General features: G+C 43.8%; 1 long non-coding RNA gene across 3 annotated transcripts in view; it reads right to left on the bottom strand.

Moving 5' to 3' along the window:
* Positions 1 to 14,993, bottom strand: part of LOC307190094 — a 275,853-nt gene that overhangs the window by 102,040 nt on the left and 158,820 nt on the right. The window lies entirely within an intron of this gene.

The following is a 14,993-nucleotide window of genomic DNA, read 5'->3' as shown; positions in this document are numbered from 1 at the left end:
TAAGATATCAGTAATACACGGAATGTAAACTTGGCTACACAGGAACTGAATTCCAAAACAGAACAGGGTCTCAAATTTAGAAAAGCAACTTATGCTTGCTTAAGGGGAAAGGTGAGTTGGGGTGCTGCATAAAACCAGAGATTGAAATGAGCACAGATAAAGTTCCTTAAGCCAAATATGGAATAGACAAGAGCTACTCCTTGCTCAACGAAATGGACTTTACACCCCATATTAAACGCCTAAGAATGTACCTGACTAGTAAGTATCTTAAAACCTATGGATTGCTATGTCTCCAAAAGAGAATCAAGCATGTGTACAGGGGCATAAACGCAGCAGTGATAGGAATGGAGAGGTTCGGTGAGCAAATGAAGACCCTTTGAAGTCATATTGCATGGTACACATTACACGGGTCTCAACTCTCCAGATTTAAGGTATTCTTCCTTCAGCTAAAACATGCATGTGGAACCCAGAGTATGATCAACCGTGTGAACGGGAGACGTGTTCAAATATGTCTCAGTTTTCCTCCCCTGGTACACGGGTGCAACATTCCAGACGCTTTACTAACACTCTCCCCACTTGGAGAGTCAGCGCCTTTAACCTCCTGTTTGGCCCAGTTTGCAATTTCTGCGGAAGATGAACAGGAATAGGGAGAACCAATGAGAGACTAGCTGGAGGTGTCTGGACGGGCAAATTTAACTCTCATTTCCCACCAGGAAGAGGAAATAACCAAAGGCTCAGCGTGCCCTGCCGGAACCAGATTAGGGCCTGAAGCCTTCCTGCGGTGTTGCGGCCAGCTCACAAGAAAGCGAGTTGAAGAAAGGAGCTCAGGGGCACTGTAATTCACAAACCTTCAGAGTTATAAATGAAAGCTATCGTCCAAAAATATACTGAAGTAAGGCTGCCAAGAGGACTTGAAAGCGGGGCAGAATTGCAGGAAACCGATTTCAGGAGGTAGACTGGAATTGCATTGAAAGCATAGGAAAAGAGGCAGAACGTCCACAATGATGCACTTGGCCAAAAAGGGCGTATGCGTTTTTTCCTGAATATATTCAGGAAAAAACGCATACGCCCTTTTTGGGAAACCAAGCAAGCTTGCAAAGGAAATCTGCACTACAATGAAGTCTCACTTCCCCCCGGTCAAAAGGGCCATCTGAAAAAAGTGTAAAATCCAGAAAGGCAGGACAGGCCATGGAGAACTGGGAGCCTTGTTATGCTGATGGGCGGGATGTAAATTGCCAACAGACACTCGGGAGAAGTGTATGGTGTTTCCTGAAACATGTAAAAAACAAAGCAACAGAGACTAGGGCACTTCCACTTATGGTCCTATAGCTTAGGGAAATTAAAATCAAAAAGACACAGCCGCCCCAAAGTTTGGGACGCCTCTGTTTACAAGAACCGCGTTTACCGTACAAGTTCAGTATCACAGAAAGTGAAAAATGGATAAAGAACATGTTGTACTTACGTACAATGCAGTATCACTCAGCAATGAAATCTATGTCATCAGGTCCGTAGCAGCATAATGAGTGGATTTAGGTACGATGATTCTAACTGAAATAAGTCACACAGAAAAAGAAACATCATAAGATATCACTAATACACGGAATGTAAACTTGGCTACACAGGAACTGAATTCCAAAACAGAACAGGGTCTCAAATTTAGAAAACCAACTTATGCTTGCTTAAGGGTAAAGGTGAGTTGGGGTGCTGCATAAAACCAGAGATTGAAATGAGCACAGATAAAGTTCCTTAAGCCAAATATGGAATAGACAAGAGCTACTCCTTGCTCAACGAAATGGACTCAACACCCCATATTAAACGCCTAAGAATGTACCTGACTAGTAAGTATCTTAAAACCTATGGATTGCTATGTCTCCGAAAGAGAATCAAGCATGTGTACAGGGGCATAAACGCAGCAGTGATAGGATTGCAGAGGTTCGGTGAGCAAATGAAGACCCTTTGAAGTCATATTGCATGGTACCCATTCCAAAGGTCTTAACTCTCCAGATTTAAGGTATTCTTCCTTCAGCTAAAACATGCATGTGGAACCCAGAGTATGATCAACCGTGTGAACGGGAGATGTGTTCAAATATGTCTCAGTTTTCCTCCCCTGGTACTCGGGTGCAACATTCCAGACGCTTTACTAACACTCTCCCCACTTGGAGAGTCAGCGCCTTTAACCTCCTGTTTGGCCCAGTTTGCAATTTCTGCGGAAGATGAACAGGAATAGGGAGAACCAATGAGAGACTAGCTGGAGGTGTCTGGACGGGCAAATTTAACTCTCATTTCCCACCAGGAAGAGGAAATAACCAAAGGTTCAGCGTGCCCTGCCGGAACCAGATTAGGGCCTGAAGCCATCCTGCGGTGTTGCGGCCAGCTCAAAAGAAAGCGAGTTGAAGAAAGGAGCTCAGGGGCACTGTAATTCACAAACCTGCAGAGTTATAAATGACAGCTATCGTCCAAAAATATACTGAAGTAAGGCTGCCAAGAGGACTTGAAAGCAGGGCAGAATTGCAGGAAACCGATTTCAGGAGGTAGACTGGAATTGCATTGAAAGCATAGGAAAAGAGGCAGAACGTCCACAATGATGCACTTGGCCAAAAAGGGCGTATGCGTTTTTTCCTGACTATATTCAGGAAAAAACGCATACGCACTTTTTAGCCAACCAAGCGAGCTTGCAAAGGAAATCTGCACTACAATGAAGTCTCACTTCTCCCCGGTCAAAAGGGACATCTGAAAAAAGTGTAAAATCCAGAAAGGCAGGACAGGCCATGGAGAACTGGGAGCCTTGTTATGCTGATGGGCGGTATGTAAATTGCCAACAGACACTCCGGAGAAGTGTATGGTGTTTCCTGAAACATCTAAAAAACAAAGCAACAGAGCCTAGGGCACTTCCACTTATGGTCCTATAGCTTAGGGAAATTAAAATTAAAAAGACACAGCCACCCCAAAGTTTGGGACGCCTCTGTTTACAAGAACCTCGTTTACAGTACAAGTTCAACATCGCAGAAAGTGCAAAATGGATAAAGAAATTGTGGTATTTACTTACAAAGCAATATCACTCAGCAATGAAATCTATGTCATCAGGCCCTTAGCAGCACAATGAGTGGATTCAGGTATGATGATTCTAACTGAAATAAGTCACACAGAAATAGAAACATCATAAGATATCAGTAATACACGGAATGTAAACTTGGCTACACAGGAACTGAATTACAGAACAGAACAGGGTCTCAAATTTAGAAAACCAACTTATGCTTGCTTAAGGGGAAAGGTGAGTTGGGGTGCTGCATAAAACCAGAGATTGAAATGAGCACAGATAAAGTTCCTTAAGCCAAATATGGAATAGACAAGAGCTACTCCTTGCTCAACGAAATGGACTCAACACCGCATATTAAACGCCTAAGAATGTACCTGACTAGTAAGTACCTTAAAACCTATGGATTGCTATGTCTCCGAAAGAGAATCAAGCGTGTGTACAGGGGCATAAACGCAGCAGTGATAGGATTGGAGAGGTTCGGTGAGCAAATGAAGACCCTTTGAAGTCATATTGCATGGTACCCATTCCAAGGGTTTCAACTACCCAGGTTTAAGCTATTCTTCCTTCAGCTAAAACATGCGTGTGGAACCTAGAGCATGATCAACCATGTGATCGGGAGACGTGTTCAAATATGTCTCAGTTTTCGTTCCCTGGTACTCGGGTGCAACATTCCAGACGCTTTACTAACACTCTCCCGACTTGGAGAGTCAGTCCCTTTAACCTCCTGTTTGGCCCAGTTTGCAATTTCTGCGGAAAATGAACAGGAATAGCGAGAACCAATGAGAGACTAGCTGGAGGTGTCTGGACGGGCAAATTTCACTCTCATTTCCCACTAGGAAGAGGAAATAACCAAAGGCTCAGCGTGCCGTGCCCGAACCAGATTAGGGCCTGAAGCCATCCTGCGGTGTTGCAGCCAGCTCACAAGAAAGCGAGTTGAAGAAAGGAGCTCAGGGGCACTGTAATTCACAAACCTGCAGAGTTATAAATGACAGCTATCGTCCAAAAATATACTGAAGTAAGGCTGCCAAGAGGACTTGAAAGCGGGGCAGAATTGCAGGAAACCGATTTCAGGAGGTAGACTGGAATTGCATTGAAAGCATAGGAAAAGAGGCAGAACGTCCACAATGATGCACTTGGCCAAAAAGGGCGTATGCGTTTTTTCCTGAATATATTCAGGAAAAAATGCATACGCCCTTTCTGGCCAACCAAGCAAGCTTGCAAAGGAAATCTGCACTACAATGAAGTCTCACTTCCCCCCGGTCAAAAGGGCCATCTGAAAAAAGTGTAAAATCCAGAAAGGCAGGACAGGCCATGGAGAACTGGGAGCCTTGTTTTGCTGACGGGCGGGATGTAAATTGCCAACAGACACTCGGGAGAAGTGTATGGTGTTTCCTGAAACATCTAAAAAACAAAGCAACAGAGCAGAGGGCACTTCCACTTATGGTCCTATAGCTTAGGGAAATTAAAATCAAAAAGACACAGCCACCTCAAAGTTTGGGACGCCTCTGTTTACAAGAACCTCGTTTACCGTACAAGTTCAGTATCACAGAAAGTGAAAAATGGATAAAGAATATGTGGTACTTACGTACAATGCAGTATCACTCAGCAATGAAATCTATGTCATCAGGACCTTAGCAGCACAATGAGTGGATTCAGGTATGATGATTCTAACTGAAATAAGTCACACAGAAAAAGAAACATCATAAGATATCAGTAATATACGGAATGTAAACTTGGCTACAGAGGAACTGAATTACAGAACAGAACAGGGTCTCAAATTTAGAAAACCAACTTATGCTTCCTTAAGGGGAAAGGTGAGTTGGGGTGCTGCATGAAACCAGAGATTGAAATGAGCACAGATAAAGTTCCTTAAGCCAAATATGGAATAGACAAGAGCTACTCCTTGCTCAACGAAATGGACTCAACACCCCATATTAAATGCCTAAGAATGTACCTGACTAGTAAGTATCTTAAAACCTATGGATTGCTATGTCTCCAAAAGAGAATCAAGTTGTGTACAGGGGCACAAATGCAGCAGTGATAGGATTGGAGAGGTTTGGTGAGCAAATGAAGACCCTTTGAAGTCATATTGCATGGTACCCATTCCACGGGTCTCAACTCTCCAGGTTTAAGGTATTCTTCCTTCAGCTAAAACATGCATGTGGAACCCAGAGTATGATCAACCATGTGATCGGGAGATGTGTTCAAATATGTCTCAGTTTTCCTCCCCTGGTACTCGGGTGCAACATTCCAGACGCTTTACTAACACTCTCCCCACTTGGAGAGTCAGCGCCTTTAACCTCCTGTTTGGCCCAGTTTGCAATTTCTGCGGAAGATGCACAGGAATAGGGAGAACCAATGAGAGACTAGCTGGAGGTGTCTGGACGGGCAAATTTAACTCTCATTTCCCACCAGGAAGAGGAAATAACCAAAGGATCAGCGTGCCGTGCCGGAACCAGATTAGGGCCAGAAGCCATCCTGCGGTGTTTAGGCCAGCTGACAAGAACGTGTGTTGAAGAAAGGAGCTCAGGGGCACTGTAATTCACAAACCTGCAGAGTTATAAATGACAGCTATCGTCCAAAAATATACTGAAGTAAGGCTGCCTAGAGGACTTCAAAGCGGGGCAGAATTGCAGGAAACCGATTTCAGGAGGTAGACTGGAATTGCACTGAAAGCATAGGAAAAGAGTCAGAGCGTCCACAATGATGCACTTGGCCAAAAAGGGCGTATGTGTTTTTTCCTGAATATTCAGGAAAAAACGCATACGCCCTTTTTGGCCAACCAAGCAAGCTTACAAAGGAAATCTGCACTACAATGAAGTCTCACTTCCCCCCTGTTAAAAGGGCCATCTGAGAAAAGTGTAAAATCCAGAAAGGCAGGACAGGCCATGGAGAACTGGGAGCCTTGTTATGCTGATGGGCGGGATGTAAATTGCCAACAGACACTCGGGAGAAGTGTATGGTGTTTCCTGAAACATCTAAAAAACAAAGCAACAGAGCCTAGGGCACTTCCACTTATGGTCCTACAGCTTAGGGAAATTAAAATCAAAAGGACACAGCCACCCCAAAGTTTGGGACGCCTGTGTTTACAAGAACGTCGTTTACAGTACAAGTTCAACATCGCAGAAAGTGAAAAATGGATAAAGAAGTTGTGGTATTTACTTACAAAGCAATATCACTCAGCAATGAAATCTATGTCATCAGGCCCTTAGCAGCACAATGAGTGGATTCAAGTATGATGATTCTAACTGAAATAAGTCACACAGAAAAAGAAACATCATAAGATATCAGTAATACACAGAATGTAAACTTGGCTACACAGGAACTGAATTACAGAACAGAACAGGGTCTCAAATTTAGAAAAACAACTGATGCTTGCTTAAGGGGAAAGGTGAGTTGGGGTGCTGCATAAAACCAGAGATTGAAATGAGCACAGATAAAGTTCCTTAAGCCAAATATGGAATAGACAACAGCTACTCCTTGCTCAACGAAATGGACGCAACACCGCATATTAAACGCCTAAGAATGTACCTGACTAATAAGTATCTTAAAATCTATGGATTGCTATGTCTCCGAAAGAGAATCAAGCATGTGTACAGGGGCATAAACGCAGCAGTGATAGGATTGGAGAGGTTCGGTGAGCAAATGAAGACCCTTTGAAGTCATATTGCATGCTACCCATTCCAAGGGTTTCAACTATCCAGGTTTAAGGTATTCTTCCTTCAGCTAAAACATGCATGTGGAACCTAGAGTATGATCAACCATGTGATCGGGAGACGTGTTCAAATATGTCTCAGTTTTCGTACGCTGGTACTCGGGTGCAACATTCCAGACGCTTTACTAACACTCTCCCGACTTGGAGAGTCAGTCCCCTTAACCTCCTGTTTGGCCCAGTTTGCAATTTCTGCGGAAGATGAACAGCAATAGCGAGAACCAATGAGAGACTAGCTGGAGGTGTCTGGACGGGCAAATTTAACTCTCATTTCCCACCAGGAAGAGGAATTAACCAAAGGCTCAGTGTGCCGTGCCGGAAACAGATTAGGGCCTGAAGCCATCCTGCGGTGTTGCGGCCAACTCACAAGAAAGCGAGTTGAAGAAAGGAGCTCAGGGGCACTGTAATTCACAAACCTGCAGAGTTATAAATGACAGCTATCGTCAAAAATAGACTGAAGTAAGGCTGCCAAGAGGACTTGAAAGCGGGGCAGAGTTGCAGGAAACTGATTTCAGGAGGTAGACTGGAATTGCATTGAAAGCATAGGAAAAGAGGCAGAACGTCCACAATGATGCACTTGGCCAAAAAGGGCGTATGCGTTTTTTCCTGAATATATTCAGGAAAAAACGCATACGCCCTTTTTGGCCAACCAAGCAAGCTTGCAAAGGAAATCTGCACTACAATGAAGTCTCACTTCCCCCCGGTCAAAAGGGCCATCTGAAAAAAGTGTAAAATCCAGAAAGGCAGGACAGGCCATGGAGATCTGGGAGCCTTGTTATGCTGATGGGCGGGATGTAAATTGCCAACAGACACTCGGGAGAAGTGTATGGTGTTTCCTGAAACATCTAAAAAAATAAGCAACAGAGCCTAGGGCACTTCCACTTATGGTCCTAGAGCTTAGGGAAATTAAAATCAAAAAGACACAGCCACCCCAAAGTTTGGGACACCTCTGTTTACAAGAACGTCGTTTACAGTACAAGTTCAACATCGCAGAAAGTGAAAAATGGATAAAGAAGTTGTGGTATTTACTTACAAAGCAATATCACTCAGCAATGAAATCTATGTCATCAGGCCCTTAACAGCACAATGAGTGGATTCAGGTACGATGATTCTAACTGAAATAAGTCACACAGAAAAAGAAACATCATAAGATATCAGTAATACACGGAATATAAACTTGGCTTCACAGGAACTGAAATACAGAACAAAACAGGGTCTCAAATTTAGAAAACCAACTTATGTTTGCTTAAGGGTAAAGGTGAGTTGGGGTGCTGCATAAAACCAGAGATTGAAATGAGCACAGATAAAGTTCCTTAAGCCAAATATGGAATAGACAAGAGCTACTCCTTGCTCAACGAAATGGACTCAACACCCCATATTAAACGCCTAAGAATGTACCTGACTAGTAATTATCTTAAAACCTATGGATTGCTATGTCTCCAAAAGAGAATCAAGTTGTGTACAGGGGCACAAATGCAGCAGTGATAGGATTGGAGAGGTTCGGTGAGCAAATGAAGACCCTTTGAAGTCATATTGCATGGTACCCATTCCACGGGTCTCAACTCTCCAGGTTTAAGGTATTCTTCCTTCAGCTAAAACATGCATGTGGAACCCAGAGTATGATCAACCGTGTGAACGGGAAACGTGTTCAAATATGTCTCAGTTTTCCTCCCCTGGTACTCGGGTGCAACATTCCAGACGCTTTACTAACACTCTCCCCACTTGGAGAGTCAGCGCCTTTAACCTCCTGTTTGGCCCAGTTTGCAATTTCTGCGGAAGATGAACAGGAATAGGGAGAACCAATGAGAGACTAGCTGGAGGTGTCTGGACGGGCAAATTTAACTCTCATTTCCCACCAGGAAGCGGAAATAACCAAACGCTCAGCATGCCGTTCCGGAACCAGATTAGGGCCTGAAGCCATCCTGCGGTGTTGCGGCCAGGTCACAGGAAAGTGAGTTGAAGAAAGGAGCTCAGGGACACTGTAATTCACAAACCTGCAGAGTTATAAATGACAGCTATCGTCCAAAAATATACTGAAGTAAGGCTGCCAAGAGGACTTGAAAGCGGGGCAGAATTGCAGGAAACTGATTTCAGGAGGTAGACTGGAATTGCATTGAAAGCATAGGAAAAGAGGCAGAACGTCCACAATGATGCACTTGGCCAAAAATGGCGTATGCGCTTTTTCCTGAATATATTCAGGAAAAAACGGATACGCCCTTTTTGGCCAACCAAGCAAGCTTGCAAAGGAAATCTGCACTACAATGAAGTCTCACTTCCCCCCGGTCAAAAGGGCCTTCTGAAAAAAGTGTAAAATCCAGAAAGGCAGGACAGGCCATGGAGAACTGGGAGCCTTGCTATGCTGACGGGCGGGATGTAAATTGCCAAGAGACACTCCGGAGAATTGTATGGTGTTTCCTGAAACATCTAAGAAACAAAGCAACAGAGCCTAGGGCACTTCCACTTATGGTCCTATAGCTTAGGGAAATTAAAATAAAAAAGACACAGCCACCCCAAATTTTGGGACGCCTCTGTTTACAAAAACCTCATTTACCGTACAAGTTCAATATCACAGAAAGTGAAAAATGGATAAAGAAATTGTGGTACTTACGTACAATGCAGTATCACTCAGCAATGAAATCTATGTCATCAGGCGCGTAGCAGCATAATGAGTGGATTCAGGTACAATGATTCTAACTGAAATAAGTCACAGAGAAAAAGAAACATCATAAGATATCACTAATACACGGAATGTAAACTTGGCTACACAGGAACTGAATTCCAAAACAGAACAGGGTCTCAAATTTAGAAAACCAACTTATGCTTGCTTAAGGGGAAAGGTGAGTTGGGGTGCTGCATAAAACCAGAGATTGAAATGAGCACAGATAAAGTTCCTTAAGCCAAATATGGAACAGACAAGAGCTATTCCTTGCTCAACGAAATGGACTCAACACCCCATATTAAACGCCTAAGAATGTACCTGACTATTAAGTATCTTAAAACCTATGGATTGCTATGTCTCCGAAAGAGAATCAAGCGTGTGTACAGGGGCATAAACGCAGCAGTGATAGGATTGGAGAGGTTCGGTGAGCAAATGAAGACCCTTTGAAGTCATATTGCATGGTACCCATTCCACGGGTCTCAACTCTCCAGGTTTAAGGTATTCTTCCTTCAGCTAAAACATGCATGTGAAACCCAGGGTATGATCAACCGTGTGATCGGGAGACGTGTTCAAATATGTCTCAGTTTTCCTACGCTGGTACTCGGGTGCAACATTCCAGACGCTTTACTAACACTCTCCCGACTTGTAGAGTCAGTGCCTTTAACCTCCTGTTTGGCCCAGTTTGCAATTTCTGCGGAAGATGAACAGGAATAGGGAGAACCAATGAGAGACTAGCTGGAGGTGTGTGGACGGGCACTTTTAACTCTCATTTCCCAGCAGGAAGAGGAATTAACCAAAGGCTCAGCGTGCCGTGCCGGAACCAGATTACGGCCTGAAGCCATCATGCGGTGTTGCGGCCAGCTCACAAGAAAGCGAGTTGCAGAAAGGAGCTCAGGGGCACTGTAATTCACAAACCTGCAGAGTTATAAATGACAGCTATCGTCCAAAAATATACTGAAGTAAGGCTGCCAAGAGGACTTGAAAGCGGGGCAGAATTGCAGGAAACCGATTTCAGGAGGTAGACTGGAATTGCATTGAAAGCATAGGAAAAGAGGCAGAACGTCCACAATGATGCACTTGGCCAAAAAGGGCGTATGCGTTTTTTCCTGAATATATTCAGGAAAAACGCATACGCACATTTTGGCCAACCAAGCAAGCTTGCAAAGGAAATCTGCACTACAATGAAGTCTCACTTCCCCCCGGTCAAAAGGGCCATCTGAAAAAAGTGTAAAGTCCAGAAAGGCAGGACAGGCCATGGAGAACTGGGAGCCTTGTTATGCTGATGGGCGGGATGTAAATTGCCAACAGACACTGGGGAGAAGTGTATGGTGTTTCCTGAAATATCTAAAAAACAAAGCAACAGAGCTGAGGGCACTTCCACTTATGGTCCTATATCTTAGGGAAATTAAAATCAAAAAGACACAGCCACCCCAAAGTTTGGGACGCCTCTGTTTACAAGAACCTCATTTACAGTACAAGTTCAACATCGCAGAAAGTGAAAAATGGATAAAGAAGTTGTGGTATTTACTTACAAAGCAATATCACTCAGCAATGAAATCTATGTCATCAGGCCCTTAGCAGCACAATGAGTGGATTCAGGTATGATGATTCTAACTGAAATAAGTCACACAGAAAAAGAAACATCATAAGATATCACTAATACACGGAATGTAAACTTGGCTACACAGGAACTGAATTCCAAAACAGAACAGGGTCTCTAATTTAGAAAACCAACTTATCCTTGCTTAAGGGGAAAGGTGAGTTGGGGTGCTGCATAAAACCAGAGATTGAAATGAGCACAGATAAAGTTCCTTAAGCCAAATATGGAATAGACAAGAGCTATTCCTTGCTCAAGGTAATGGACTCAACAACCCATATTAAACACCTAAGAATGTACCTGACTAGTAAGTATCTTAAAACCTATGGATTGCTATGTCTCCAAAAGAGAATCAAGCATGTGTACAGGGGCACAAATGCAGCAGTGATAGGATTGGAGAGGTTCGGTGAGCAAATGAAGACCCTTTGAAGTCATATTGCATGGTACCCATTCCACGGGTCTCAACTCTCCAGGTTTAAGGTATTCTTCCTTCAGCTAAAACATGCATGTGGAACCCAGAGTATGATCAACCATGTGAACGGGAGACGTGTTCAAATATGTCTCAGTTTTCCTCCCCTGGTACTCGGGTGCAACATTCCAGACGCTTTACTAACACTCTCCCCACTTGGAGAGTCAGCGCCTTTAACCTCCTGTTTGGCGCAGTTTGCAATTTATGCGGAAGATGAACAGGAATAGCGAGAAACAATGAGAGACTATCTGCAGGTGTCTGGACGTGTAAATTTAACTCTCATTTCCCACCAGGAAGAGGAATTAACCAAAGGCTCAGCGTGCCATGCCGGGACCAGATTAGGGCCTGAAGCCATCCTGCGGTGTTGCGGCCAGGTCACAAGAAAGCGAGTTGAAGAAAGGAGCTCAGGGGCACTGTAATTCACAAACCTGCAGAGTTATAAATGACAGCTATCGTCCAAAAATATACTGAAGTAAGGCTGCCAAGAGGACTTGAAAGCGGGGCAGAATTGCAGGAAACCGATTTCAGGAGGTAGACTGGAATTGCATTGAAAGCATAGGAAAAGAGGCAGAACGTCCACAATGATGCACTTGGCCAAAAAGGGCGTATGCGCTTTTTCCTGAATATATTCAGGAAAAAACGGATACGGCCTTTTTGGCCAACCAAGCAAGCTTGCAAAGGAAATCTGCACTACAATGAAGTCTCACTTCCCCCCGGTCAAAAGGGCCTTCTGAAAAAAGTGTAAAATCCAGAAAGGCAGGACAGGCCATGGAGAACTGGGAGCCTTGCTATGCTGACGGGCGGGATGTAAATTGCCAAGAGACACTCCGGAGAATTGTATGGTGTTTCCTGAAACATCTAAGAAACAAAGCAACAGAGCCTAGGGCACTTCCACTTATGGTCCTATAGCTTAGGGAAATTAAAATAAAAAAGACACAGCCACCCCAAATTTTGGGACGCCTCTGTTTACAAAAACCTCATTTACCGTACAAGTTCAATATCACAGAAAGTGAAAAATGGATAAAGAACTTGTGGTACTTACGTACAATGCAGTATCACTCAGCAATGAAATCTATGTCATCAGGCGCGTAGCAGCATAATGAGTGGATTCAGGTACAATGATTCTAACTGAAATAAGTCACAGAGAAAAAGAAACATCATAAGATATCACTAATACACGGAATGTAAACTTGGCTACACAGGAACTGAATTCCAAAACAGAACAGGGTCTCAAATTTAGAAAACCAACTTATGCTTGCTTAAGGGGAAAGGTGAGTTGGGGTGCTGCATAAAACCAGAGATTGAAATGAGCACAGATAAAGTTCCTTAAGCCAAATATGGAATAGACAAGAGCTATTCCTTGCTCAACGAAATGGACTCAACACCCCATATTAAACGCCTAAGAATGTACCTGACTATTAAGTATCTTAAAACCTATGGATTGCTATGTCTCCGAAAGAGAATCAAGCGTGTGTACAGGGGCATAAACGCAGCAGTGATAGGATTGGAGAGGTTCGGTGAGCAAATGAAGACCCTTTGAAGTCATATTGCATGGTACCCATTCCACGGGTCTCAACTCTCCAGGTTTAAGGTATTCTTCCTTCAGCTAAAACATGCATGTGAAACCCAGGGTATGATCAACCGTGTGATCGGGAGACGTGTTCAAATATGTCTCAGTTTTCCTACGCTGGTACTCGGGTGCAACATTCCAGACACTTTACTAACACTCTCCCGACTTGGAGAGTCAGTGCCTTTAACCTCCTGTTTGGCCCAGTTTGCAATTTCTGCGGAAGATGAACAGGAATAGGGAGAACCAATGAGAGACTAGCTGGAGGTGTGTGGACGGGCACATTTAACTCTCATTTCCCAGCAGGAAGAGGAATTAACCAAAGGCTCAGCCTGCCGTGCCGGAACCAGATTACGGCCTGAAGCCATCATGCGGTGTTGCGGCCAGCTCACAAGAAAGCGAGTTGAAGAAAGGAGCTCAGGGGCACTGTAATTCACAAACCTGCAGAGTTATAAATGACAGCTATCGTCCAAAAATATACTGAAGTAAGGCTGCCAAGAGGACTTGAAAGCGGGGCAGAATTGCAGGAAACCGATTTCAGGAGGTAGACTGGAATTGCATTGAAAGCATAGGAAAAGAGGCAGAACGTCCACAATGATGCACTTGGCCAAAAAGGGCGTATGCGTTTTTTCCTGAATATATTCAGGAAAAACGCATACGCACATTTTGGCCAACCAAGCAAGCTTGCAAAGGAAATCTGCACTACAATGAAGTCTCACTTCCCCCCGGTCAAAAGGGCCATCTGAAAAAAGTGTAAAGTCCAGAAAGGCAGGACAGGCCATGGAGAACTGGGAGCCTTGTTATGCTGATGGGCGGGATGTAAATTGCCAACAGACACTGGGGAGAAGTGTATGGTGTTTCCTGAAATATCTAAAAAACAAAGCAACAGAGCCGAGGGCACTTCCACTTATGGTCCTATAGCTTAGGGAAATTAAAATCTAAAAGACACAGCCACCCCAAAGTTTGGGACGCCTCTGTTTACAAGAACCTCATTTACAGTACAAGTTCAACATCGCAGAAAGTGAAAAATGGATAAAGAAGTTGTGGTATTTACTTACAAAGCAATATCACTCAGCAATGAAATCTATGTCATCAGGCCCTTAGCAGCACAATGAGTGGATTCAGGTATGATGATTCTAACTGAAATAAGTCACACAGAAAAAGAAACATCATAAGATATCACTAATACACGGAATGTAAACTTGGCTACACAGGAACTGAATTCCAAAACAGAACAGGGTCTCAAATTTAGAAAACCAACTTATGCTTGCTTAAGGGGAAAGGTGAGTTGGGGTGCTGCATAAAACCAGAGATTGAAATGAGCACAGATAAAGTTCCTTAAGCCAAATATGGAATAGACAAGAGCTATTCCTTGCTCAACGAAATGGACTCAACACCCCATATTAAACGCCTAAGAATGTACCTGACTAGTAAGTATCTTAAAACCTATGGATTGCTATGTCTCCAAAAGAGAATCAAGCGTGTGTACAGGGACATAAAGGCAGCAGTGATAGGATTGGAGAGGTTCGGTAAGCAAATGAAGACCTTTGAAGTCATATTGCATGGTACCCATTACACGGGTCTCAACTCTCCAGGTTTAAGGTATTCTTCCTTCAGCTAAAACATGCATGTGGAACCCAGAGTACGATGAACCGTGGGAATGGGAGAGGTTTTCAAATATGTCTCAGTTTTTCTCCCCTGGTACTCGGGTGCAACATTCCAGACGCTTTATTAACACTCTCCTTACTTGGAGAGTCAGCGCCTTTAACCTCCTGTTTGGCCCAGTTTGCAATTTCTGCGGAAGATAAACAGGAATAGCGAGAATCAATGAGAGACTAGCTGGAGGTTTCTGGACGGGCAAATTTAACTCTCATTTCCCACCAGGAAGAGGAATTAACCAAAGGCTCAGCATGCCGTGCCGGAACCAGATTAGGGCCTGAAGCCATCCTGCG

Source organism: Stenella coeruleoalba (assembly GCF_951394435.1).
Source record: "Stenella coeruleoalba genome assembly, chromosome: 8".
Taxonomy (NCBI): domain Eukaryota; kingdom Metazoa; phylum Chordata; class Mammalia; order Artiodactyla; family Delphinidae; genus Stenella; species Stenella coeruleoalba.
This window is presented reverse-complemented; position numbering and strand designations above follow the sequence as displayed.